Here is a 22,826-nt window from a genome sequence, read left to right as displayed (position 1 = left end):
TTTTGGAGGGGCAATGGGGGTTAAGTGACTTGCCCACACAGCTAGTAAGTGTCAAGTGTCCGAGGCCAGATTTGAACTCAGGTCCTCCTGAATCCAGGGCTGGTGCTTTATCCACTGTGCCACCTAGCTGCCCCCAATTATTAAGTTTTTATCGATATCAAGCCTTAATTTGTCTCTCTGCAACTTTCACCCATTCCTGCTCTGGGTCTATCCTCTGGAGCCAAACAGAACTATTCTAGTTTCAACTCTCAAAACAAGAGTGCCTCAGAACCTCAGCAATCTTCTCAAAGCTAGATACTATCACTTCCTTCAACCAATCATCATTTGATGTGTACTCGTAGAACTTCTGCACTTAGGTTTTCTCTAAGGGATTCTCTCTTGATAGGAACAGCAGCAACAGTCTTTAGTTGTGTCTGACTTTTTGTGATTTCGTTTGAGGTTTTCTTGGCAAAGATAATGGAGTGATTTGTCATTTCCTTCTCCACCTCATTTCACAGATGAGCAACCTGAGGAAAACAGGGTTAAGTGACTTGCCCAGGGTCACAGTTAGTAAGTGTCAGAGGCTGGATTTGTGCTCAGAAAGAGGAGTCTTCCTGACTTCAGGCCTGGCACTCTATTCACTGTGTCACCTCGCTGCCACTAAAAGCAACAGCTAGCATTGAGATAGCACTTTAGAATTTTTCAAAGTACTTTACATACATATCATTTTATCTTCACAATACATCTGGGAGGTATGTTATTATTATCACCATTTTAAACACAAGAAAGCTAAGTTAGAGAGTAGAGAGGTTAAGTGATTTATCCAGGGTCACACAGCTAGTAAAGCAGAATGTAAATCCAGGTCTTCCAGACTCCAGTTCCACAGTTCTATCCACTGTGCCACCTAACTTGCCTTATTAATGTCCTTTCTCAAATGGGGCATCCAAATTTGAACACAATAGGACAGATGTGATCTAAAGAGGACAGGGTGTAATAGGATTATCACTTCCTTTTCTTTACTCCAGGAGGATGCATCTCTCTTACAGCAACTGGAGTTTACATTTATATTCTTTAAAAGTGTTTGTTTCAGGGGACATCTAGGTAGCACAGGGATAAGGCACTGGCCCTGGATTCAGGAAGTTCAAATCCAGCTTCAGACACTTGACACTTACTAGCTGTGTGACCCTGGGTAAGTCACTTAACCCTCATTGCCCTGAAAAAAAAAAAGAATGTTTCTTTGTTACAAGGGAAGTTCCAATGGGAAACAAGTTATTTGGAAATGATAGCAGTATTTGAAATAAAAAGACCAAGAAGCCTTGATTTTATATATATATATATATATATTTTTTTTTTTTTTTTTTGGTGAGGCAATGGGGTTAAGTGACTTGCCCAGGGTCACACAGCCAATAAGTGTTAAGTGTCTGAGGCCAGATTTAAACTCAGGTCCTCCTGATTCCAGGGCCAGTGCTCTATCCACTGCACCATCTAGCTGCCCCGATAACATTTTTAAAAGACAAATTGACTAGTTTGCTATTCATTGTTATGTTGTGTTAGACAAGTCATTACAGTTCTCTTTGCTTCAGTTTCCTCATTCTGGAAAGGGAAAATTCTCCTCCTTATCTCCTCTCACAGGTTCATTGTTTAGGTCAAATGAATTGACGAAAAGAGAGCACTTTGCAACCATTCAGTGCTACAGAAAGGTTGTGATTTTTATTATCATTATCACCACCACCGCCATCATCGTGCTTAGAAGATGACCTTCCTCTTGTGATGGAGCAGATATGGAGCAGAGGGAAGCCCCTTTGCCCTCATTTTCATCCTTCTCATTAAGGTTAGGCAAAAGGGCATTTGCCCTGGCTTCCTTCAAGGCTCACCTCCACTGCCATGTCCCTGGAAAACCTGCTCTGATGCCCATCCTCCCTTTCCAAAGCCCTCCCCCAACATGCAAGAATTTCTTTGTACATATTTTGTATTGACTTGTTCATGTTTATCTTGTTTCTCCTGATAGAATGTAACCCTAGAATACCATGCTCTGAGCACATGTGGCATGTATGTACACACATGCAAACACACACACACACACATGTTGAACAAAGGAATAAATGAATGGCCCCAAACCACCAGCGCTGGATGAAGCTACCCTGGGGGCAGCACTTACTGGAGAAGTTGTTGCTGATGCTAGAAACAGTATCAAAAGAGCAGGCTGCCTGACCTTCTGTCACATGCTCTCTGTACCCCCCAAATTCTTGGCTGAGAACTGGTCCATGACTCACATTCTTTCCAGAGAAGAAGCAGCAGAAGTTGCAGATAGAACAGATTTTATCAGGGATGCTGGGAAAATCGCAGTGGGAGGATGGGAGGACTTCCTAGGGTTCTGTTAAGAAAGGATTCCCTGAGCACCTTGTTAGATAGGAACAAACAGGCTTAATGGCCCTCTCTCTTCCCTCTTTTCTTCCCCCAACTCCGCCTCTGTGAATTCACAATGAATACTCTTGAGGGAAAGAATTTTGTAAAGGAGAATTCTAGTTCTTTGAAATTTGCTTTGTTGGAAACACTTTCAACTAACCAGAGACAAGTATCCCTTGTTTTTCTTCTGGATGGAAGGGCCCCATTGATGTACTTGTCAGGCTAGAATAATGAGTTTCAAATCTAATGAGCAATCAATGGCCATTTCTTGATTAGGTGATTGATATGTGCCAGGCACTGTTCTAGGCACTGGGGACACCTGTTCAAGGGTACTGGTCCAGATGAATCCAAGTTATCTGGCTCAATTCAACCACAACTTTAGGTGCTCAAAGAACTGATAATATGGGCTTACTTTTTGAATCAAGTAGTATTCTCATATTAATTGAATTAATTAGTATTAGTTTTCTGCTTTGATTTAATTATGTACTTGCCTCCCTTAGAATATGAGCTCCCTGAAAGGCAGGGATTGTTTCAATCTTACTGTATACTCAGGGCTTATCTAACAAGTACATGGTACACTGCAGATATTTAATGTATGCTTGTTGAATGATTATTTGATGTGATTACTGAGTCACTGCCCATGGTACATGAAAGGTGGGGAGAAATACTGGCAGTTTTAAGTCCTTTTTCCCTGCCAATACAGGCCAGAGAAGTTCAAACCTGGTTGGATCAACCCATTTGAAGCACCAGGAAGGAGGCAACTGGGAGGTACAGTGGAAAGAGTGCTGGGTCTGGAGCAACAAAAACCTGAGTTTAATTACCACTTTGGACACTTACTGACTGTAACTCTGGACAAGTCATTTAATGTCTCTGCCTCAGTTTCTTCAACTGTAAAAATAAAATAATAATAGTACAATTGTTGTGAGGATCAAGTGAGATAATATTTTTAAATTACCTGGAACATAGTAGGTGCTATATAAATACTAGCTATTATAGGGGAGGAAGAAAGCTTTAAGGACAGCCAAGGATTTTTGTCAAAATACAAGTCTTTCTGTGCTTCTAAATAGATAGACAGATAGTTGATAGATATGTATGAATACCTCTGTCTCTGTCTCTTTCTCTCTCTCTGATTGCTTATTTGTTCAATAGTTCAGAAAACAGTTTATAGTGGGAAGCCCTAGTCCAGAGATTATTTTTCTCTCTCTTTTTTTATTTAATCATAAAATCATTTTATTATTTTTCCAGTTACATGTAAAAATAGTTTTCAACATGTTTTCATAAGATTTTTAGTTCCAAATTTTTCTCCCACCCTCCCTTCAATCCCCCCTCCCCAAGACATAAAGAAATCTGATATAGGCTATATATGTACAATCATATTAATCACATTTCTGCGTTAGTCATGTTGTGAAATAAGAATCAGTACAAAAGGGAAAAACTTGAAAAAGAGAAGAAAAAACAAAAAAGTAGAAACTGTATGGTTCAATCTGCATTCAGAATCCACAGTTCTTTTTTCTGGATGTGGAGAACATTTTCAATCATGAATTCTTTGGAATTGTCTTGGGTCATGCACTTAGCAAGAAGAGCCAAGTCTATCACATTTGATCATCATGAAATGTTGCTGTTACTGTGTACAATGTTTTCCTGGTTCTGCTCACTTCATTCAGCATCAATCCAGTTAAATCTTTCCAGGTTTTTTTCTGAAATCTGCCTGCTCATCATTTCTTACAGCACAGTAGTATTCCATTACATTCATATACCACAACTTGTTCAGCCATTCCCCAATTGATGGGCATTCCCTCAATTTCCAATTCTTTGCCACCACAAAGAGAGCTGCTATAAATATTTTTTGTACATGTGGGTCCTTTTCTCTTGCCTATGATCTGTAGTAATATTAAGTTTTATAGAATGTTTCCATTTTAATTTTTGTTATATGTTTCATGTGTAACAACTGGACAATAACTGTAAAATCTCTAAAAGATTCTGAATTTCCTTAGACATGTTTTTGAAAAGTCTCATTGTTTGATTTGGTTATTGGCAAAGCTATTTAAAGTTGTGTTAAGATCAATTTTGTAGGAAACTTTCCATCTGATTACCAGTATCTGAAACACCTGAGAGACTTCTCTCTCTCTCTCTCTCTCTCTCTCTCTCTCTCTCTCTCTCTCTCTCTCTCTCTCTCTCTCTCTCTGTCTCCCCTCCCCCCTCCAACTCTACAGGTGAGGCTTGTTAGTTGATCACCAGCATCCACACCTGAAAGACTTTCACTCCACAACTACACCCAGAGGACAGCCCAAGAATCATCAGAGAAAAGCCTTCCAAAGACTTAAATGAACATTTTCCTGTTTTCCTTTTCCCCACTGCATACAGTGTTTATAATGTCTACTTACTAAAGGGGAGTGCTCCCTTTATTTTTTTTCTGTTTGTAATGTCTACCTGCTAAAGGAGCCTCTGTTAATGCATCACTCAATTTATTTTCTGTCTTTTCATTCCCTTTACTTTGTTAGTCATAAGTATCTGTAATGTTATTGCTTCATGTAAGGAAATGATGTTTCTTCATAAAGCACAGGGAGGAGTATGAGAATCAGGGTGCCACCCCCTGCTGAGAAAGACATTGTGAGAACTAGGGTGACACCCCCTTGAAACAGAAGCACGTGACTAGCATCTGGAAGTTGCCTGGCATCCAGAAGTTACCTCTATTCATAGACTGCCTGTAAGTCATGTCAATCAATGGACCAGCCAATTAGCTTGCAGCTGTGTGTGGGGACTGCCCTGTTTCCTGTTCCACAGGGGGCTTCCAGTAGAAGCAGCTGAGAATCAGTCTCTTTGATTTGGTGGTGGTAGAAGAAGGAAAGTAACCTGGTTTCCTAACTTCTGGAAATTCACTCTTTGGTAGCTTGGATAGCTAGGTGAAGGCAGCTCTCTCTTTCTCTCTCTCTCTCTCTCTCTCTCTCTCTCTCTCTCTCTCTCTCTCTCTCTCTCTCTCTCTCTCTCTGCTAATCCCAATATACTTTAATAAATGCTTAAAAACCTAAATTGATGCTGAATTTATAAGTAAACCTTAGCTAATGGGGGGGGGAGGTGAGGACACACACAGATCTCTTTGGGATAATGCTAATGAGGTCCATTTTTTCCACAGCTTCTCCAACATTTATTATTTTCCTTTTTTGTCATATTAGCCAATCTGATAGGTGTGAGGTGGTGCCTCAGAGTTGTGTTAATGTGAATATCTCTAATCAATAGTGATTTAGAGCATTTCTTCATATGGCAATAGATAGCTTTGCTTTCTTCATCTGAAAAGTGCCTGTTCATATCCCTTGACTATTTCTTTTTTTCTTTTCTTTTTTTTTTATGTATAGTCTTTTTTAATTCTCTCTGATGTTCATCTTCTTATAAAACCAGCACATCTAGATAGACATTCCAGAAAGCCCCCTTCCCTGCTGAGGTGTGGGAGGGTGGAGAATGTACTGAGTATGTGTTAAGGACCAGAGAAAGATGGGGCCCCTCCATTTACGCCATCCAGCTCTCTCCTACGGCGCCAGAGTAGCAGGCAGAGAAGAGGTAGAGGATCCCTGCCCACCCCATTCACTCCTCAGCCTGGGGACTTTTGGGGTTTTCTCCTTCCTTGACATCACTGTGACATCAATCCCTCACTCCCTGAGGACAGTCAGGCACAGAAGGTAATTGATGGCCCGGGGCCCAAATCAAACCCTGGCCCAGCAGGAGAGATGGGTGGAGGGGAGGGAAGAGGAGAGGGGGCTGAAGGGAGGAGTTGAAGGAAAGGGGAGCTGAGGGCAGTGGGGCGAGGGGAGCCTGGTGCTGGCAGCCCCCCCCCCAACCACCTATTTGGTTTGTCATTAAAAAAATTAAGTGAAGGCCCCCAGGGAGCCAGGCCACATGACGTTGAGGGTTGTGGCCTTATTCTTCTATCTAAAAACCGGGATGAGTTCAGCCCCTTCACCCGGCCCAAGTGTCTGAGGCTGGCTTTGAATTCAGGTCCTCCTGAATCCAGGGCCAGTGCTTTATCCACTGCGCCACCTAGCTGCCCCTCACATTGATTTTTTAAAACTGTGTTCCAAATTCTCTTCCTCCCTCCCTCCCCAACTCTCCCTAAGAAATCAAGCAATTCAACAGGTTATACATATGCAATCATGCAAAACATCTCCACATTAGTCAGGTTGTGAAAGAAAACAGAAAAATAACTTTAGAAAGAGGATCTAACAAAAAAATATATGATAATCTGTATTCAGATACCATCAGTTCTTTCTTTGTAGATGGACTGCATTTTTTTATAAGTCCTTCTGATAGCATCTTGCTCATCATTTCTTTCAGTTACTATTAATAACTATTACTCTCCATCCTATTTCTTCCCCTTGATGTTTGCTCTATTTTCTATCTTATTTCACCCTATCCCTCCTCAAAAGTGTTTTGCTTTTTACTACCCCCTTCACTCAATCTGCCCTCCCTTCCTTCACCTCTTCCCCCTTATTGCCTTCCCCTACCACTTTCCCACAGGGCAAGATATATTACTATACCCACTTGAGTGTGTATGTTATTCCCTATTTGAGTCATTCACTTCCCTACTCCTTCCCCATCTTCCCCTCCACTCCATAAGTTTTTTCTTATTTCTTTTATGTGAGCTACTTTACCCTATTCCTCCTCTCCCTTTCCCTTTCTTCCAGTGCATTCCTCTTGCCTCTTAATTTTATTTTAAAGATGTCATCATGAGGCAGCTAGGTGACACAGTGGACAAAGTACCAGGGCTGGACCCAGGAAGCTCTGAACCCAAATCCAGCCCCAGACATAGTCCACCCTACCCTGCCTGCCCCACACAAAAAAAGGATAAAAAATAAATGCTTTATAGATATCATCCCTTCATATTCAATTCACACCTGTGCCCTCTGTCTAAGTATATTTCTTTCAGCTGCCCTAATACTGAGAAACTTTTATGAGTTAGAAGTATCATCTTCCCATGTAGGAATGTAAACAGTTTAACCTTTTAACATCCCTCATGATTTCTTTTTCCTATTTACCTTTTTATGCTTCTCTAGTGTCTTGTATTTGAAAGTCAAATTTTCTATTCAGCTCAGGTCTTTTCATCATGAATGCCTGAAAGCCCTCTCTTTCATTGAATTCCCATTTTCCCCTGAAAAAAATATACTCAGTTTTGTTGGGTAGGTGATTCTTGGTTGTAATCTCTTCTTTTGTCTTGCAGAATATCATATTCCAAGCCCCTCTGCTCCTTTAATGTAGAAGCTGCTCGATTTTGTGTTATCCTGACTGTGGCTCCATAATACTTTAATTCTTTCTTTCTTGCTGCTTGCAATATTTTCTCCTTGACCTGAGAGCTCTGGAATTTGGCTATAATATTCCTGGGAGTTTTCAGTTTGGTATTTCTTTCAGGAGGTGATTGGTAGGGTCTTTCAATTTCTATTTTACCTTCTGCTTCTAGAATATCAGGGCAATTTTCCCTGACCATTTCTTGGAAGATGATGTCTAAGCTCTTTTTTTGATCATGGTGTGAGAAAATAATGGGTTTCGGAATGCCCAAAGGCCCCAGATGAGAGGATTGATTGGAATAAGATCGATTGGATTGATTGACATTGTGATTAACTCACTTAAAGTTTGTGGTTTTTTTGGTGGGGCAATGAGGGTTAAGTGACTTGCCCAGGGTCACACAGCTAGTAAGTGTAAAATGTCTGAGACCAGATTTGAACTCAGGTCTTCCTGAATCCAAGGCCCATGCTTTATCCACTGCACCACCTAGCTGCCCCCACTTAAAGTTAATTCAATTAAAACCACACCTGCCTGGCCCTCAAGAAGGTGTGTTCTCAGAGGGTGTGAACTCTAACCTCAACATGGGACCACCTTCAAGTCCAGTGAACCAATGGAGTTGGGTAATGCTAACCAATTATCTTGAAGCAGTGTGTAAGGATCACCTCTCCTCCAGACAGATACAGAGAAAGCTTCCACTCTCAGTTTGACTCTCAGACAGGCTCATGGTGGAGGACTTGAAGGAAGAAGCAGGCCAGGCTGTAGCTCTAAGCTAGATAGGCCTTTTCTTAACTTTCTGACCCAGGTGTTATCTTTTTACTAATACTTGGTATGCTTTAATAAATGCTTAATGCCCCAAAACTGGTGCTTAAGTATCCCTTGCTCTTCTGCTGGATGGAAAGGCCACAGTTGATCAGGCTAGAATAATGAGCCAAATATAATAAGCAATCAATGGTCATTCATAGATTAGGTGCTTGTTATGTGCCAGGCAATGCACTAAGCACTGGGGATATCTGTCCAAGTGTTCTTTTTTTTTTTTTTTAGTGAGGCAATTGGCGTTAAGTGACTTGCCCAGGGTCACACAGCTAGTAAGTGTTAAGTGTCTGAGGCCGGATTTGAACCCAGGTACTCCTGACTCCAGGGCCGGTGCTCTATCCACTCGCCACCTAGCTGCCCCTGTCCAAGTGTTCTAATCCAGATGAATTCCAGTTATTTGATTCAGTTCAACTACATCTTCAGGTGCTCAAAGAACTAGAATATGGAATTAGTTTTAGAATCAATTAATATTCTTGAATTAATTGAATTAATTAGTGTTAGTATTCTGCTTTTACTTAAATATCTATTTGCCTCTGACATAGAATATGAGCTCCCTAAAGGCAGGAATTATTTCAATCTTACTGTATACTCAGGTTTTACCTAGCAAGTACTTGGCACATTTGAGATGTTTAATATATGTTTGTTTAATGATAATTTGATGTAATTACTGAGCCACTGCCAATGGTACATGAAAGATGGGAAGAAATAATGGCAGTTTCAAGTCCCTTTTCCCTGCCAATACAGGCCAAAGAATCTAGAATGTGGTTGGATCAACCCATTTTAAGCACCAGGAAGGAGGCAGTTGGGTGGTACAGTGGATAGAGTGCTGGGTGTGGACTCAGCAATACCTGAGGTTAACTACCAACTCAGAACTTACTGTGACACTGGGGAAGTGCATTTAATGTCTCTGCCTCAGTTTCCTTAACTGTAAAATGAAAATAATAATAGTACCTACTTCCCAGAACTGTTGTGAGGATCAAATGAAATAATATTTTTAAAGTACCTGGCACATAGTAGGTGCTATATAAATATTGGTTATTATTATGGATGAAGGCTCCAAGGATAGCTCTGGGATATGTGGCAAGATACAAGTCTTGCAGTGTGAAGAGATAGGCAGATAGAGAGATACATATGTGTGTCTGTATGTATACATTCTCTCACTACCTCCCTCTCTATCACTCTCTCCTCTCTTCTCTCCCTATCTGTCCAATTGTTCAGCAAAAAGTTTATAGTAGGAGTCCAGAGATTCTTACCCTGAGGTCAGTGTACTTGATTTTTTAAAAAAATATTTTGATTATTGTATTTGAATATAATTGTTTTATCATTCTATACATTTATTTTATATATTTAAACACATCAATTATACCAAGAAAGGGGCCATATGCTTCATCAGACTGCCAAGGGATTCCAAGATACAAACAAAATGAAAAGCCTCTGCCTTAGGAGAATAAAACCTTGATTATGATTCTGGCTTCACTGAAGTCCATCTTCCATTCAGGTGCTGAAGTTATTTCCTAAAGCATGTCACTGTAATAACCATGATATGTAATTACATGTAATAATATGCAATAAGCATGTTCAACCACATAACTGTAATGATCAACAAACTGCAGTGGCTCCCCATCACCTCTAGAATCAAATACAAAACCCTCTGGCATTAAAAGTCCTTCATAGGGGCAGCTACGTGGCACAGTGGATAGACCACCGGCCCTGGAGTCAGGAGTACCTGAGTTCAAATCCAGCCTCAGACATTTGACACTTACTAGCTGTGTGATCCTTGGCAAATCACTTAACCCCAATTGCCTCACCAAAAAAAAAAAAGTCCTTCATAACCTAACCCCCTGCTTACCTTTCCAGTCTTCTTATACCTTATATCTTTGATGTATTCTTTGATTCAGTGACACTGGTCTCTTTCCCATTTCCTTAATAAGGCACTCCATCATTTTTTTTGGCAGCACAATGTGGGTTAAGTGATTTGCCATGGGTCACACAGCTAGTAAGTGTCAAGTGTCTGAATCCAGATTTGAACTCAGGTCCTCCTGAATCCAGGGCCAGTGTCACTGTATCCACTATGCCACCTAGCTGTCCCCTTCCATCATTCTTTGATTGTCTGCCATGCCTCATCTCCATCTCTCAGCTTCCCTAGATTCTTTCTAGTCCCAATTAAAATGCTGCCTTCTACAGAAAGCACTTGCCAATGCCTCTTAATTCTAGTGCTTTTCCTCTCATTATTATTTCCTGTTTATTCCATATGCCACTTTTCTGTACACACATATGCTGCTAAGGGAGCTCACTTCAAGTGATCATTTTACTGTTTAGCTGAGGTGGGAATAATGACAGGGGAAGGAGGACTGGGAGATAAGAGAAACTAGCTCCTCTCCCTTCCCCATAGCTCTCAGGATGAAGTGTGTGCTTGGGACCCTCAAGGAATGACACATGGAATCTCTACTCCAGTGAACCTTTTCAGCCTTTAATATATTTGCAGGATAATACAAGTCAATAAACATTATAAATAAATTTTTACTGGTGTGGCTAGCTTTTTTTACATCACCATAATTTCCTTCAAAATCTCTCCCAGAAACATTCCTTATAACAAAGAATGTTTAAAAAAAAAAGAAAAAGAAAGAGATTTCTAGTGCCAAAATGGGATAGTGAGAAAGGAATCTTCTTAAATCCTCCCAAATTCCCTTCAAACAACTAAAAAATTTCCTCATAATTAATCTAGGAGCTGAGAATAAGCTTACTAGCCTGGAAGGAAAAGTCTGTCTTACTGGGGTGGGAGGGGAACTGAGATCCAAGAGCAGCAGCAGCAGTAGCAGCCAGCCTCACAGCAGGATGCCTGCAACAAGGCTCCAAGTCTGGGGAAACCCACCAGTGAGGCCCTGCCTTCCTGCAAACAAGCAGCTTCCTAGGCTAGTAAGTAGCCTGTGCAGTGTAGCAAGGCCCCACCCAAGTGACACCACCTCCAGCACAAGCCACCAGCAAGGTCTTCACCCCATTGCTTATCAGTACTGAAATTCTGCCCTAGGACTGGCCAACAGTGAGATCCCCACCCCTGAGTCCTACCAGCAAACAGGCCCTGTTTCCATAGCAACCCAAGGAAGATTCTTACTGTATTTTAAACCTACCTCACAGGGTTGTTGGGAGGTTAAATGTATGTAATGCTATTTGCAAACTTTGAAGCTCTCTCTATAACTGTTGTTATCTCTGCCTCTGCTAACAAAGCTTCTGATAAAGTGTGTCTTTGGAATGCAAAATAAATAAATAAACAAACAAATAAATAAATTAGAGAAGTAGAAGAAAAAATTGGATAAGAAATGAAAGTAATGCAGGAGAATCATGAAAAAAGAGTCAATAGCATGGGGAAAGATATGCAAAAATTTATCAAGGTTGCTAAAGAAAAAAATTCCTTAAAAAATAGAATTGAACAATTGGAAGCTAATGACTCCAAGGAACATCAAGATACAATAAAACAAAATCAAAAAGTAAAAAATAGAAGAAAGTATGAAATTTCTCACTGGAAAAACAACTGACCTAGAAAATATCCTGGAAAGATAATATAAGAATTATTGGACTACCTGAAAATCACTAACAAAAAAAAAAGAGCTCAGACAACATCGTTCAAGAAATTATCAAAACAAACTACCCTGTGGCAACAATCACTGTCTGAAAGAGTTCCTAAAATGAAAAGTCCCAGGAACATCATAGCCAAATTCCAGAGCTCACAAATCAAGGAGAAAGTATTGTAAGCAGCCAAAAAACTGCAACCCAATTCAGATATCATGGAGCTACAATCAGGATTACAGAGGATTTGGCAGCTTCCACATTAAAGAACCAGAGGGCTTGGAATATGATATGCCAATAGACAAATAACATGTTTTGAGAACTCTCATTGTTTGATTTGGTTATTGGCAAAGTTATTTAAAGTTGTGTTAAGATCAATTTTGTAGGGGCAGCTAGGAGCACTGGCCCTGGATTCAGGAGGACCTGAGTTCAAGTCCGGCCTCATACACTTAACACTTACTAGCTGTGTGACCCTGGGCAAGTCACTTAACCCCAATTGCCTCACCAAAAAAAAAGATCAATTTTGTAGGAAACTCTCCAGCTGAGACTTTCTAGCTGATCATCAGTATCTGAAACACCTGAGAGACTTTTTTCACAACCACACCTGAGACCATGCCCAGAATCCAGAGGCAGAATCCAGAGCTATACCCAGAGGACATCCCGAGAATCATCTGAGAAAAGATTTCTAGAGACTTGAATGGACATTTTCCTGTTTTCCTTTTCCCATTGTATACATAATTTGTAATGTCCACCTACTAAAGGGGAGTGCCCCTTTTGTTTTTGTCAATGCATAGCTCAATTTCTTTTCTCTCTTTTTATTCCCTTTACATTGTTAGTTAGAAGTAATATTATTGCTTCATTTAAGGAAACTGTTTCTGAATGAAGCACAGTGGGGAGTGAGAATATTATTAATATTACAGGGGCGCCCTGCTGTGTGAACATGAGACAGTGTGTGTAAGAATAGCCCTCCTGCTGTATGAGCATGTGACCACCCTCAACCAATCAGCTTAAAGCAGTGTGTAAGGCAGTTGATTTTGTCAATTTAATACCTAAACTGTTAAACTGTTGTCCTAGTTAGCTTTCCCCAAAAGGGGACAGGTAGGGTAACCATGCACATTTAGTATATTTTGTTGTTGTTGTTGTTGTTGTTCCTTTTTCTAAAGTTTTTTTTTTTTTGTCTGCTATGTTTTGCACAACTGCACATGTATAACTTATATTGAATTGCCCGAGTTCTTAAGAGGGAAATAGGGAGGAAGAATGAGAATTTGGAACATAGGGTTTTAAAAATCAATGTTACAGTTTGTTTTTACATGTAAGGTGGGAAAAATTCTAAATAAATAAATTAAAAAATAAAAAATAAACCATCATCAAGAATTATCTGAAATGAGGATAAGCTAGAAGTCTTCTCAATACAATCAGGGTTGAAGCAAGGATGTCCATTATCTCCTCTATTGTTTAATATTGTACTAGAAATGTCAGCTATAGCAATGAGCTTTGCAGATGACTTGATGCTATACTTAGAAAATCCTACAGAATCAAGTAAAAACTACTTGAAATTATTAATGACTTTAGCAAAATTGCAGGATACAAAATAAACCCACATACACCATCAACATTTCTTTATATTACCAACAAAGTCCAATTGTAGGAGATAAAAAGAGAAATTCCATTTAAAGTAATTGTAGACAATATAAAATACTTGTGAGTCTACCTGCCAAGGCAAATCCAGGAACTAAATAAATACAACTGCAAGACACTTTTTACACAAATAAAGGCAGATCTAAAAGATTGGAAAAATATTAATTTCTCATGGCTAGTCCAAACCAATATAATAAAAATGGCAATTCTATCTAAATTAATCTATTTATTCTGTGCCATACCAGTAAAACTATCAAAGATTATTTTATAGAGGTAGAAAAAATAATAAAAAAAAATTCATCTGAAAGAACAAAAGCTCAAACATTGTGTGATGATCAACTGTGATAGACTTAGCTCTTCTCAGCAATACAATGATCCAAGACAATTCCAAAGAACTCATGATGGAAAATGCTCTCCACATTCAGAAAAAAGAGCTGTGAATTCTGAATGCAGATTGAATCATACTGTTTCTACTCTGTTTTTTTCTTTTTTTGAGGTTTTCCCCTTGTGTTCTGATTCTTTTTTTCACAACATTACTAATGCAGAAATATGTTTAATGTGATTGTACATATATAACATATTAGATTGCTTTCTGTTGTGAGAATCAAGGTGCAACCCCCCTTCTGAGAAAGACATTGTGAGAACCAGAGCAATGCCCCCCTGAGGAGAAAGCATGTGACTAGCTTCTTGAAGCTGCCTAGCCTCTGGAAGTTACAGCTATTCATAGAACCACCAGTAAGTCATGTCAATCAATGCTACCAGCCAATTAGCTTGGAGCTGTGTGTGGGGACCACCCCTCTTGCAGTCCTGCAGGGGGCTTCTGCTCTAGGAGTGGAGGTCTCAGTGGTGGTGGCAGGGCCAGGGTAGCTAGGCTTTTTCTTTCTGAACTCCACGTGGTCTTCTTTTCTCTTTTTCTAACTTCTTTTTTTTTTTTTTTAGTGAGGCAATTGGGGTTAAGTGACTTGCCCAGGGTCACACAGCTAGTAAGTGTTAAGTGTCTGAGGCCGGATTTGAACTCAGGTACTCCTGACTCCAGGACCGGTGCTCTATCCACTGCGCCACCTAGCTGCCCCTCTAACTTCTAATATACTTTAATAAATGCTTAATGGCCAAACTTTGATGCTATAAGCTTCTAATTTAAGGGGACCACACATTAGATTTTTAGTCATAACAATTAGATTTTTTTTTATAACAATTAGATTTTAAACATCACAGGTAGATTTTAAACATAACAGTTTGGTGAACCACGAAGTGGAATGCTGAACCCCTAATCTTCTGATCTTCTGGTTGGGTAAGAAATTTTCCCCTATTTCCTATGTGCCTGTCCCTTTAAATTCCAAGGTCGTGCTAAATACCTAAGTATCTCCTAAGTATCCTGTTTCTAATTTTAGCCTTCTATTTCCACATGTCTCTTGCTTTACTTTTTCCAATGGATCCTAGCCTCTTGAGTTTTTTTCCTGGTTATTCACCCAGGTCAGTACTGAAATTGTGTTTACACTTGGTCCTTATGAATTCAAATATTCTATTCCTATTTTCCTATTTTTATTTTTATTCTTACTTTTCTTTGTGTTATAGTGAGGAAATTTTTGAATTACAAAAAGGGGACTGATAATACTATAGAAATTAAAAATACCAAGAGGACTATAAATACCAAAACATACCATATAATACATGGGTCTCCCCTATAGAAAATAATCACAGCATGGGCCTCTCATAAGCTACCAATTCAGCCAGGCATGAAAAAAGCAAGGCTTATCAAACTGTCTTTTACGTGGCATAAAAAATATTTTAGCTTACTAGAGAACCAATGGTTAGAGAATGGATCTTTCGACTACTTAACACTGGAAACTCTACAAATGATCCTGCACTTTAATTCCCCCAAAGATTTAATTTATTGGAACCTCTGGAATGTAGCAAGTAAGGACTTGACCAAGATGGGAGAAAAAGAGGGGGAATCCAAGCATAGGCTTGAAGGCAAGCCTGTCTTTCAGGCTGAAACACTAACCAAGAAAATAAAGAAAAAAAGAAAATTTACCTGTAGAGGAGACAGAGAAGATCAAAATTCTTCCCCTGATCCCCACCTTTGATAAAAGGGGTACTGTAGTGAAGCTCATGTGCTGTATACCTTTTGGCTCCAAAGATTTAAGTTTATGGAAATGAGAAATTCCCAAATTTGATGAGGATCCCACAGCAGTTATCAGTCAGTTTGGGGCAATTTTCAGAGGATATCACCCCACTTGGAATGATGTCACTGATCTCATGGAAATGATATTATCCCCAGTGGAAAGAGCTGATATAATAGCCACAGCAAACTCCTTAGAAACATCAGGAAAAGTTGCTATTGGATGGCCTTTAGAAGACCCTGACTGGGACCCCAATATCCCTGAGCATTTTGATATGTTGAAGGAAGCAAGGGAAACATTGTTGAAGGCAATGGAATCCTGTACTAGAAAGACTGATAATTGGCAAAAATTTATAGATACAGTTCAGGAACCTGATGAAAGACCTAATAGATTCTATGACAGGCTGTGTAAGAATGCCAGACAATATGCTAGACATTAGACCATTAGACACTAGAGATGCCCATGTTATCTGTTCTTATTTTATATACCAGTCCTTACCAGAAATACAGAAATATCTTGAAAGACAGTGTCCAGGTTGGAATACCTCGAGTTCTGACAGACTTAAAGAAATAGCAACATATATTTATGAAGGAAATGAGAGGGAAGAAAGGAACAGATAAGGCATTTTAGCTCCAGTACAGGAAACAATGAGGCAGTGAGGTTGGGCACTTGAGAACCACTATCAACCCAGTATCACTATCAACCCCTGTGAGATTTAAAATTGGATACAAGAGCATTAAACTCCCTTTTAACCTTTCCCTTATATATCCCCCAGACCAGTAAGTTAAAGAAGCCTCTGAGCTTTAGTTAGAGCTTTTATTGTTTGGGAATTACAAGGTGATGTTGATTAGAGAGATAGGAAAGTAGAAATACAAAAAAGTCTTAAATCTAAGCTTAGTCTATATTCCGTATAGAACTCACCAAAAACCCAAGGCCACCTCTGAGGCTGAGAGCCGTGTCAAGCACATGCTGTTACCGAGAACTGGGCCGAGTCGAACCTGAGTCAGAGTCTGTGTGTGCAGCACAAGTCAGCAGATGAGGAGAGCAGAAAAAGACATCACTTCCGTTCTCTCCTTGCCTTTTAAGCTTGCACCCTGGAAGTGGAGTGCTTAGCAGATGGACTGGCGGTTCATCACAGTCTTCTCCCCGAAAGGGTGGTCCTTCAAAAAACTTTCAGTTATCGCTAACCGACTGTTAAAAAAACTTTCACTTTTTTTTACCACACCCCCTAGATTTTGCTATTACTGCAATAGATGAGGGCACATAATGTGGTATTGTAGGACTATGCAAAGGGAACAGAACCAAAACAGATATAGTTTCTCTCAGAGGAGTACAGAGAGGCAAAATCAAAATAGAGATAGATCTTTTCATGGGGGTACAGACAGAGGCAAAACAGACCCTTTCGGAGAGATTTAGTTGAGCAGAATGAACACAGTTACTGGCCCTCTCAAAGGAGTACAGATCAGAGAGATATAAGGATTGATGGGGGTGAGGGGGAGAGGACAGTGGAATCTAAAGACTTTACCTTTCCAAACCCTGAAATTTTGCTCACCTCCCCAAAGTAATGAACCCTATGTAACCCTTAGAGTTGGAAATACTTATTATGATTGTTTATTAGATACAAGAGCCTCAAGATCAGTCCTAGTGAGTAAGCCTGACCCTGAATGTACATCTATTGGATCTCTAAATGTAGCTGGAGTTTCAGGGAAAACTCAAACAGTTGTAAAATTAACCCCTTGCATAGTGAATCTTGGCCCATTAACAATAGAACATTCATTTCTACTTTTGCCAAACTCTCCTGCAAACCTATTAGGTCGTGACTTCCTTTGTAAACTTAGAGCAACCATATCTTGTTCTCCAGATGGTGGCATTTCCCTGAAATTTCCAGAGGATACTGTTCACTTAACTGCTAACCTTGACCTCAGACACTCAGGAAACAGTGGGGAATACATTTGAAATCCCTTCTGATATTCTGAGTCCCTATGGGCTTCCTCCTCTACTAATGTATGTCTCAGCTTTTTAGGTCTGATTCTTCTTTCACAACATGACTAATGCAGAAATATGTTTAATGTGATTGTACATATATAACCTATATCAGACTGCTTTCCATCTTGGGGAGGAGGGAAGGAAGTGAGAGAGGGAGAAAAATTTGGAACTAAAAATCTTATGAAAACAAATGTTGAAAACTATCTTTACATGTAACAGGAAAATAATAAAATATTTTTATGATTGAAAAAAGAACAAAAGCTCAAGGATATCAAGGGAATCAATGAAAAAATTATGAAAAAGTTACCCTAGCCATACCATATCTCAAAATGTATTATAAAATGGTATTATCAAAACAATCTGGTACTGGCTAAGAAATAAACTGATGCATCAGTGGAATCGCTTAGGTACAAATTACATTATAGTAAATGACAATAGCAATATACTATATGATTAAACCCAAAGAGACAAGGTTTTGGAACAAAAACTCATTATTTGACAAAAACTTCTGGGAAAACTGAAAAAATAAAATGGCAGTAACTACATATAGACCAACATTCACACAATATACCAAGATAAGGTTAAAATGAGTATACACTTTAAATGTGAAGGGTGATACCATAAGAAAATTAAGAAAGCATGCAATAATTTATCAGTCAGTTTTATGAATAAGGGAATAATTTAGGACCAGAGAAGATAGAGACAGCATTACAAAATATAAAAGAGATAATTTTGTTTATATAATATTAAAAAGCTTTTTTGCACAAACAAAACTATGCAACCACTAAGGAAAGCAGAAAACTGGAAAAAATATTTTGCAGCAAGTGTCTGTGATAAATTTCTCAAATCTATAGAGAACTCAGTCAAATTTATAAAAACAAAAGTCATTTCCCAATTGATAATGGTCAAAGTATATGAACAGGCAGTTTTCAAAGAAATCAAGGCTATCCATAGTCATATGAAAAATGCTCTAAATTACTATTGATTGGAGAAATGCAAATTAAAACAACTCTGAAGTACCATCTCACAACTATCAGATTGGCTAATTTGACAAAAATGGAAATTATTGCATGTTGGAGGGGATGTTGGAAAACTGGGACACTAATTCACTGCTGGTGGAGTTGTGAATGGATCCGAGCATTCTGAAGAACAATTTGGAACCATGCTATAAAACTGTGCATACCCTTTAATACAGCTATACAATTGCTAGGTCTGTGTTCTAAAGACATCCAAAAAAAGGTGGGGAAAGGACCTATTGGTACAAAAATATTTATAGCAGCTCTTTTTGTGGTGGCTAAGAATTGGTTTCAAAATAATTCCCATTAATTGGGGAATAGCTAAACAAAATGTGGCATATGATTTTGATGGAATATTATTGTGCTATAAGAAATGACAAGCAGGATGATGTCAGAAAAACCTGGAAAAACTTACATAAACATTTGATGCTTAGTGAAGTCAAGAGAAGTAGGAGACCATTGTACACAATAACAACAATATTGTTCAGTTAAGAACTGAGAATAACTAAGCTATTCTCAATAATATAATGATCTAAGACTATCCCAAAGGACTAATGATTGTAACGATTGGAATGACGCCACCTGCTGGATACTTACTGTAGAAGAGTTCTGCCCATGAAGGGAAGGTCTTTGAGGGCAAGACCAGGAGTCTTTTCTTCAGGAGTCAGGAAGTGACGCGGACTAGTGGGAGGAGGAAGGAAGAGACTGGCGCTCAGTCTCGGGCTCTCTTTCCTCTGGACTCTGGTGGAGAGCAGAGCTAGAAATGTGCTCTCCCTTTAATAGATAGGAATCTAGGCCTTTTTCTCTCTCTTTACCAAATTCTTATTCTCCTTAATAAATGCTTAAAAGTCTAACTCTTGCTAAAGCTTATAATTTATTGGCGACCACTCATTAGATATTTTAGACAGTTTAGCTAGAATTTTAGCCCTTAACATGATAAAGCATACTATCCACCACCAGGAAAAGAACTAATATTGGTTGAATATAGAGTAAATTATGGTATTTTTTTCTTTCTTTACTTTTTTCTTTCCTTTGACTCTTCTCTTATAAGATGACTATTTTGGAAATGTTTTACATAATTGCATGTGTATAAGCTATATCTAACTGCTTACCATGTCAGGGAGAGAAGAGAGGGAAGGATTGAATTTGGAAATCAAAACTTTAAATAAAATGTTAAAAATTGGGGGGGAAAAAGAAATTTTGCAATTCAAGAAAAAAATTTAAACAAAGAAAAAAGGAGGAAAATCAGCATAAATGATCAATGCATCCACAACATTTGAAATTATATGCAATGGAACACACTTGTAGATTTCTTACCTCTACCGAATGGTAGGTGGGAATGTCTTCTCATACCATTTCTTTCAAGACAGCTGTTCTTTATAATTTTCCAACCATTATTTTTCATTCGTGTGTGAAGTTATCTTTTCCTTTATATTTACATAGACCTTTACATTTATAAGAAATATTACCATTTTCTCGGCTATAATGACTTTATTATCCATTAGATTATGTAGATCTTTCCATAGTTCTCTTTATTTACATTTCACATTCTTTAAAACACAATATTTCATTACATTCTTGTACTCCAATTTGTTTAGCCATCCTCCAATCAAAGGATATGTGCTTTTCCCTCCAATTCTTTGATAGCATGGGAAAGGTTGATATACAGACATATATAGAGAAATTTAGGTAGAACTATAGGTACGTTGATATAAATGGTGACTATACTCACTTCCTTAAGGTATTAGCTTAAAAATAGAATCTCTGGATCAAAGGGTCTGGGCAGTTAAGTCACTTTTTATTTCCATAATTCCAAAATGCTTATACTGATTGAAAGATCCACCAAGAATACACCATTATGCCCATCATTCCACACCTCCAACATTAACTATTAATATCTTCTATCATCTTTATCAATTTGCAGTCTAATATAAAAGATCAGGATTTTTTAAAATTTATTTATTAATTTTTTTTTTTGCAGGGCCATGAGGGTTAAGGGACTTGCCCAGGGTCACACAGATAGTAAGTATAAAGTGTCTGAGGCTGGATTTGAACTCAGGTACTCCTGAATCCAGGGCCGGTGCTTTATCCACTGCACCACCTAGCTGCCCCCATCAGGATTTCTTAAATTTGAATTTGTCTTAGTAGTCATTTGGTACATTCTTTCATATGGTTGTTAATAGTTTATAATTTTTCTTTTGAGAATGCATTTTTGATCTTTCAACAACTTATTTATTGGGAAATGGCTATATATACATGTAACACATTTTTATATATATAAACATGTGGGTGTGTTAATTGTTTCTACATCTTAAATACCAAACTCTTATCAAAGAAATTTGATACAAAATTTTTTCCCCAAACAACTACTTTCATTCTTATCTTTGGTGGATTAATTTTGTCTATACAAAAACTTGTCAGTTTCATGTATTAAGAGTTATCTATTTTATTTTTTTGTAATTGTTTCTATACAATGGTTGCTTAAGAATATATTTCCTAACAAACAAAAAACAAAAAAAGAATATATTTCCTACCCATAGCTGTGAGAGGTAAATTATCTGCTTTTCTTCTAATATTTTTATACTATGATTTTTAATATTAAAGTCATGTGTCCATTTAGAATATATTATGCAATATTGTGGAATGAGGTATTAGGCTAAGCCTACGCTGTGCCAGAATACTTTCTAGTTTACACAGCAGTTGGGGTTTTTAATCCCATAGGGAGTTTTCCTAAGTAATTTGTGTTTTCCAGTATATTAAAAACTGGGTTATTGAGTTCTATTGTTTCTAATTCTCTTATGTCTAGATGGTCTATTGATCTCCCTCTATGTTTTCTAAGCAATACTTGATAGTTCTGATAAATTATGCTTTCTTTATAGAGTTTGATGTCTAGAAGTACTATTTATCTTTCAACCTTCCCTCTTTTTATTATTTCCCTTGTCTAGATCTTTTATACTTCCATATAAATATTATCTTGTCAAGTTTCATAAAATATCCCTTTGATAATTTATTTGGTATAACATTAAAAGTGCAAATTAAGTTTGTTATACTTTATTTTTGGCCACGGTCTAGCCACAATCACGCTATATACCTCCAGCTATTTAAGTTGCTTATTATTTCTTTAAGGACTACTTATATAAATCTTTTATTTACTATGGGAGATTAATCCTCAGATACTTTGTGCAACTTGTCATTATTCAGAATGGGAATTCACTTTTTTATTATTGATTTTTGAACGTTGTTGTTATTATAATGTAGAAATGCAGTTGATTTTGAGGGTTTATTTTGTAGCATCCAACTTTGCTAAAGCTTTTAACATTATCCCAATTAATATCTTTCCTGATTACCTTGCATTTTCCAAGTAAATATCATGAGTAAGTAGCAATATCTTTTATCTCTTCTACAACTACCTGTATGCTTTTAATTTCTTTCTATTTGTCATTGTTATTGCTAGTATTTCCAGAAATTTATTAAATGATAGTGGCAAGAAAGGGCATGTTTACTCCCATACTTTTTGGAAAAGGTTCCGGTATATCCCTATTATACATGATATTTGCTTTGGTTTTAGCTAAATATTTTTATGACATTAAAAAAAGATTTCTCTGTGCCTATATTTCGTAGGGCATTTTGCCAGAAAAATGTTACACTTTATCAAGATTTTTCTTTCATCAATTGATATAATCATGTAGATCTGGCTCTGCATTTTTAATATGATTAATTGTGTTGACTGTTTTCCTCTTTTCTCTGGTAAAAATCCAACTTGATCACAATGAATGATTTCTTGGATAAATCACTTTAATCTTATGTGACAGGATTTTTCTTAAATTTTTTGAATGACTACTCATTAATAATGTTGGCCTATATAGTTCTACTATGCTTTTTACTTCCCTGATTTAAGTGTTAGGATTATATTTGCCTCCTAAAACAAATCTAGTAAAGTAACTTTCTCAGTTTCTGATAATTTGTTTAGTATGCATACTAATTGTTCTTTGAAAGTTTGATAGAATTCTCCCATGAATCCATGAAGATC

At 38.0% G+C, this 22,826-nt stretch overlaps 1 protein-coding gene across 1 annotated transcript in view; it reads right to left on the bottom strand.

The window, feature by feature from the left end:
* LOC122745145 (olfactory receptor 1361-like) overlaps window positions 1-22,826 on the bottom strand; it is a 33,279-nt gene that overhangs the window by 3,773 nt on the left and 6,680 nt on the right. The gene's annotated exons all lie outside the window — the stretch shown is intronic.

Source organism: Dromiciops gliroides, chromosome 1, assembly GCF_019393635.1.
Source record: "Dromiciops gliroides isolate mDroGli1 chromosome 1, mDroGli1.pri, whole genome shotgun sequence".
Classification (NCBI taxonomy): Eukaryota; Metazoa; Chordata; class Mammalia; order Microbiotheria; family Microbiotheriidae; genus Dromiciops; species Dromiciops gliroides.
The sequence above is the reverse complement of the archived record's forward strand: the minus strand, read 5'-3'. Positions and strand labels throughout refer to the sequence as shown.